This window comes from Priapulus caudatus, unplaced genomic scaffold (genome assembly GCF_000485595.1).
Source record: "Priapulus caudatus unplaced genomic scaffold, Priapulus_caudatus-5.0.1 Scaffold383, whole genome shotgun sequence".
NCBI lineage: Eukaryota > Metazoa > Priapulida > Priapulimorpha > Priapulimorphida > Priapulidae > Priapulus > Priapulus caudatus.
In genome coordinates, this window is record NW_014577444.1 from 5,481 (window position 1) to 11,154 (window position 5,674).

At 50.2% G+C, this 5,674-nt stretch overlaps 1 pseudogene; it reads right to left on the reverse strand.

The window, feature by feature from the left end:
* Positions 1-4,647, reverse strand: part of LOC106809769 — a 5,186-nt pseudogene extending 539 nt beyond the window's left edge.
* Positions 4,648-5,674: the final 1,027 nt, after the last annotated feature.

Below are 5,674 nucleotides of genomic sequence, written 5' to 3' on the forward strand. Positions count from 1 at the left end.
GAAGAAGAGATAGAAGGAAAGATAGGGGGGGGTCCGGGAAAATGAGACGAGAGAGAGAGAGCAGAGAGAGAGAAGAGAGAGAGAAGAGAGAGAGAGAGAGAGAGGAGAGGAGAGAGAGATAGAGAGAGAGAAGGAAAGATAGGCGAAGAAGAAAAAGAGAGAGAGAGGGAGCGAGCAGGAGGGAGGCGAGAGAGAGCAAGAGAGAGGAGGAGGAGAGAGAGACGAGAGAGAGAGGAGAGAGGGAGGGAGAGAGAGAGAGAAGCGCCGAGAGACGGGGGAAAAGAGAAAGAAGAGAGAGATCGTGGACGAGATAGACGAGAGAAAGAGCCGAAGGAGAGAGGAGAGAGAGAGAGAGCGCGGGAGAGCGCGGAAGAGAGAGAGAGAGAGAGAGAGAGAGAGAGAGAGAGAGAGAGAGAGGAGGGATAGGGGCGATGTTCTCTCTAGTATGCGATCTACGTGAGGATCAATTTTCATTAAGACACGCCGTGCGAGAGGTTCATAGAAGGTGGCGGGTGAATTCGTTTACTCATCCTATACATCCGGTCACGTAGCCATGCGTCAGGAAGGCACTGTCTTAATCATAGATAACACTAGATCAGAGAACACGCGACTTCGCTCTCTGCACTCGTGTCGCCATATACATGTAGGGACTCACTAGTTATACTATTATACAAATGGACTGTTCTCGTCTACGCTGTTACCTGTCTACATCTGTGATTGTGAGGTTTGGGGGAGGGCTCGTAATGTGATGGTCGTTGGGTTTGGGGGAGGAGGGCTCGTAATGTGATGGTCGTTACGTTTGGGGGAGGGCTCGTAATGTGATGGTTGTTAGGTTTGGGGGAGGGCTCGTAATGGGATGGTCGTTAGGTTTGGGGGAGGAGGGCTCGTAATGTGATGGTCGTTACGTTTGGGGGAGGGCTCGTAATGTGATGGTCGTTAGGTTTGGGGGAGGGCTCGTAATGTGATGGTCGTTGGGTTTGGGGGAGGGCTCGTAATATAATGATTGTGAGGTTTGGGGGAGGGCTCGTAATGTGATGGTCGTTGGGTTTGGGGAGGGCTCGTAATGTGATGGTTGTTAGGTTTGGGAGAGGGCTCGTTATGTGATGGTCGTTGGGTTTGGGGGAGGGCTCGTAATGTCATGATCGTTAGGTTTGGGGGAGGGCTCGTAATATGATGGCCGTTGGGTTTGGGGGAGGGCTCGTAATATCTTATATCGTTAGGTATGGTGAGGGATCATAAGTTAGTAGTCGCTAGATGTGGGCAGGAATCGTAAGGTCCTATTTCGTTAGGTGTTTAGGGAGAATTCATAAGGTCGTTGGGTGTGTGGGAGGAGTCGTAAGGAGGTGGGTGTTAGGTGGTGGTCGTTATAAGGAGCGGCCAGAATATGCGGTAGTTATTTTCGTTAAGTTATGTGGTCGTTACACGAGAAAACGGTGGTCGTCAGTTCGTGGTCGTTCAGTGCTAGTGATCACTATAAAGATTTACTGTGGGTGTCGTGGCAGGTAGAGGCCACGCAGGGGTCACAACATAGTGTTGTCACGGCGCGGGTGGAAGAGCAGGGGATGGTTGGAGTGCTGGATGGCGACCGCGAGCGGCCGTTGTCTTAGAACAAACCAACCGCGCCGGCCGACTCGACATTCATACACACAGTGGCCGCTGTATGTACGTAGGCCTATACATACGGGCTCACCGATCGATACATACGGCCATTCATCGAACGCAATGCTGACTTTTCGAATGCTTACAAGTATGGTTCCCTCGGACGCTCTATCTCTTTCTCTCTCTCTCCCTCTCTCTCTCTCTCTCTCTCTCTCTCTCTCTCTCTCTTACATGATTGCGATGGCGATTATGTAGTGTGTGCGCGGTGTTGTGTGGGTGTGTGTGTCGTGGTGTGCTGTGTGTGATGTGGTGTGGTTGTGTGATGTGTGTGTGCTGGTTGTGTGTTATTCTCCTTTCAAAATACGTGCGACGCGCGCTGTCTCCACTGACGCTGAGAGGCGTCTATGTCCCCCAGGACTGCCGGAACGGTACCCTGGTAACTATCTGATATGTCGGCGACGTACCTCGCTTACTCGCCTACGTACCCTTCGACAGTCCTTGTTCCGCCCCTACCTGATGTCGCAAAATTTGAAATATACGGATACAGAACCTGTTTAATATCTTCTTAATAAAGGTTGGATTGTAGTATGAAACTGTGAACCAAGAAGAAATTTCAAGCCTATTATACATGATGCGCCGCAATCCTTTTGCAAGTATCGCCGGATGATCGGGCATGCGCCTTTTTTTGCGTAATGGCTAATTCCTTTCGCAATGTTTACGACATTTTCGCGGCATTTTCGCGCGAGAATATTTTGGAAAGATGGATCCAAGGTTTGTGGTGGAAACAGGAACAGTTGTATGATTATATGTTAATGGGTTGGAAACGCGTATAGACTCGCTGACACTTGTAGAAAGGGTCGGGACGGGTGAAACGAACAGGTAGAGGGTTACAATATTTTGCGGAAACGGACCGGAAACAACGAACGGGATCATAAACGCGGCGCTTTCGCGACAAGCGGTCGATGTATTACGACATCGCTGAAAGTCAGGGTACGGTTGGGAGTCAGGCGAAGGTCACGGTCCTGCATATTAGATAGTTACCAGAGTACGTTTGCGATATAGCAGACACCGTACCCAGGGTACGTTCCGGCAGTAGCCTGGGGGACATAGACCCTATCAGCTCCACGGACTGCGAAATAAACCGCCAGTAAAATCTACAGCGCACACCTTCTCTACAAGAGGAAATCGCAAAATTAGGAGTCAAATAATACGTATGGTATAAATGTACACGTATATATTATTGTATGTTATATCGATACCACGTTTCAACCTGTTAATATCTATAGAGGGAGAAGGTTATGAGCGACGAGAGACGGGGTATTCGACAGATTGAGCTTGTTCTTTGGTTCGATTTCTATAGCAGGAACCGTGATACGCACCGTATATACTCCGTATAATAAACGCCCGAATGGAAGAATGAGTGGATCGATAGAGGTATAGGCAATCTACGCGACAGGCCATGCTCGGCTCTGACAGTCTCTCTTTCTCTCTGACTCATCTCTCTCTCTCCTCTCTCTCGCTCTCTCTCCCCTCTCTCTCTCTCTTTCTCTCTTTACCCACTTTCAGGCGTCCTCTCACTCTCGCTCGCTCTTCGTTCTCCCTCCGCTCTTTGTCTCCTCTTTGCCTCTCTGTCTCTCTCGCTGTCCACTCGGAGCTCGCTCTCGTACTACGTTTACTCTCATCTGCGAGCGCGCACTCTCGGCTCTTTGCCTCCCCTTTCGCTCTTTGCCCTTCTATCGTCTCTCTTCTCCCCCTTCGCCCTCCTTCCTTACATGACTTCCTATTTCTATCTCGACTTCTTCTTTCTCGCGCGCAACGTCTCTATCTGTCTTAGCGCCGTCGCGGATGCAGAAGGTTGATATTTATAACCCGCGACGTTAAACGGTATGACTGCCGTACTGGATTTCTAAGTTCGCGACTTTTGATTGCGCACCGTTAATTAGGTAACGAGATTTCACTGGTTAGGGAATTATGCAGCTTGCCTGGCTAATGAAAAGAGGCCGGAGCGGCAGACCAGGTGGTGCGCTGCGCGGGGGTCGTAGTGTGTCGGATCCGCATAAAGAATCACGTGCGTTACGCCACGCGTTATGCATATATATATATAGTAATATATACCTATATATATATATATATATATATTTATATATAATGTTGTGTGAGCAATGTGTGTGTGTGTAGTGGCGTCGCGCGCGTGGCGCTGCGGCTGCCGTTGCGTGCGTGCGACAACGCCGCCGTGTGTTGGTGTGCCGTGCGTGCGTAGCGCGGCGTGTGTGTGATGTGTTGTGTGTGTGTGTGTGTGTGTGTGCGTGTGGGTGGTGTGGTGTGTGTAGTGCGGTGTTGTTTGTGTGTGTGTGTGTGTGTGTGTGTGTGTGCAGGTGGCTGTGTGTGTGGTGTGTGGTGCGTCTGCGTTGTGCGTGCTGTGCGGTGCGTGCTTGGTGCTAGGCAATATATTCACATGGGTTACAATGGGGGGGGGTATAGTGAAATAAATAGTATAACGATATAATCTGCAGAGGAATAACGCGCGCAGTCTCTCTCGCACACACGTCCATGCACGCACACACGCACGTACGCACTTACGCACGCACGCACTCCGGCATGCATGACCGCGTACATACACAACTGCCGTCGGTTCACGCTTTTTGCGAAAATGCTCTGTTCAAAAGCATGTGTATTTGGCGTGGTGATATAGTTAAGTGCCAGAGACCGTAGCATGTCACTGACGGGCGCATTGCGTGTCGCGTAGTTCCTGGCAAGGCGCTAAAGTCTGCATGCGTGGTGCCGAGCCTACATGCAAGTTAGCGTTTCGTCACGGTCTGTCACATGAAGGCGGGCAAACAAAACGTCGCTATGCGTCGTCACAGGGTCGCTGCTCCGACGTCAGCATCTGGCTGTTGCTTTACGTCAGGTAAGCGAGTCGGGCGGGCAGAGGCGTGAGGCCCTCGTCGCGAGGCCCTGCGCTGTGCTCGCTACGTCTGTCGGCGGCCGACATCGCCGGTGCGATATCCGATCAATCCACGACTTGGCCACTCGGCCCATGATCGCCATTTCGCGATAACTACCCATACGTGTATTAGTATATATTACGTCCCTACCGCCCTTATATACTAATATATATATATAACTATGATTACTTCAAGAGCTATCAATACCCATATAATCATATCTAAAATATGACCTCTAAGCGGGGTATATACTCAGCCTCTTCGGTTATTATATCGCGCTTGCGTGCGCGCTCCGGGGGCTCGCTTGTGGCCGTTGTGTAAAGTTCTGTAAACTAATGATATCTTCGATTTCATTCGGTATTGAATGTGATGTATTTAAATCGTAGATTATATGTTATATGCGCGCTACCGTTACTGACTGGCTGCTTTTCACTATCGTTGATGTGGTGTGTTCCGGGCTTTGTACGTAAGACTCGGAACAGAGAAAAGGCTGTTAGGCAGCAGCGAGTCAGCAGCACAGTAGCGGGAGCAGCATAGTAAGTAGGCAAGTGAGCGCAGCAGCAGCTCAGAGCCAGCCGCCAGTAGCAGGCAGTGAGCAGCAGTGCCGAGTCCAGTAACCAGCCAGTAGCCAGCAAGTATCACGCGCGTAGCAGTAGTAGTTGTACAGTGTATAGCAGAGCAAAGTAGCGCAGCGAGCAGCAGCCAAAGCGAGCAGCAGCCAGGGCAGCAGAAGAGGGGAGGAGGAGGGAGGGGAGGAGGAGGAGCATATCTCTAGTCGTATTTGGTGGGTTTAGTGCGGAAGGTAGCGGTGGATAACAGCCGTTGTATTGTATATTTGAGGATATGCCGGCGCAGCCGTGTATCTGTAACTTGCATTGTTTCACTATCGTTGACTGTGGTGTGTTCGGTTATTACGTAAGACTGCCACAGAGAAAGTCTGTTGGCAACCCAGCAGTAGCAGAGAGTAGTAGCAGCAGCAGTAATTGAGTAGCAGCGGTAGCACAGTTTTAGCAAGCAAGCCATCAGTTAGTATTGAGTAGGTAATTAGGGTTAACATCTTGCCGCCGATTGAGTTCTTTAATTTCAGAAGTATATAGGGCAGGGGTTTACTTTTCAGTGTTTTAAGTCGC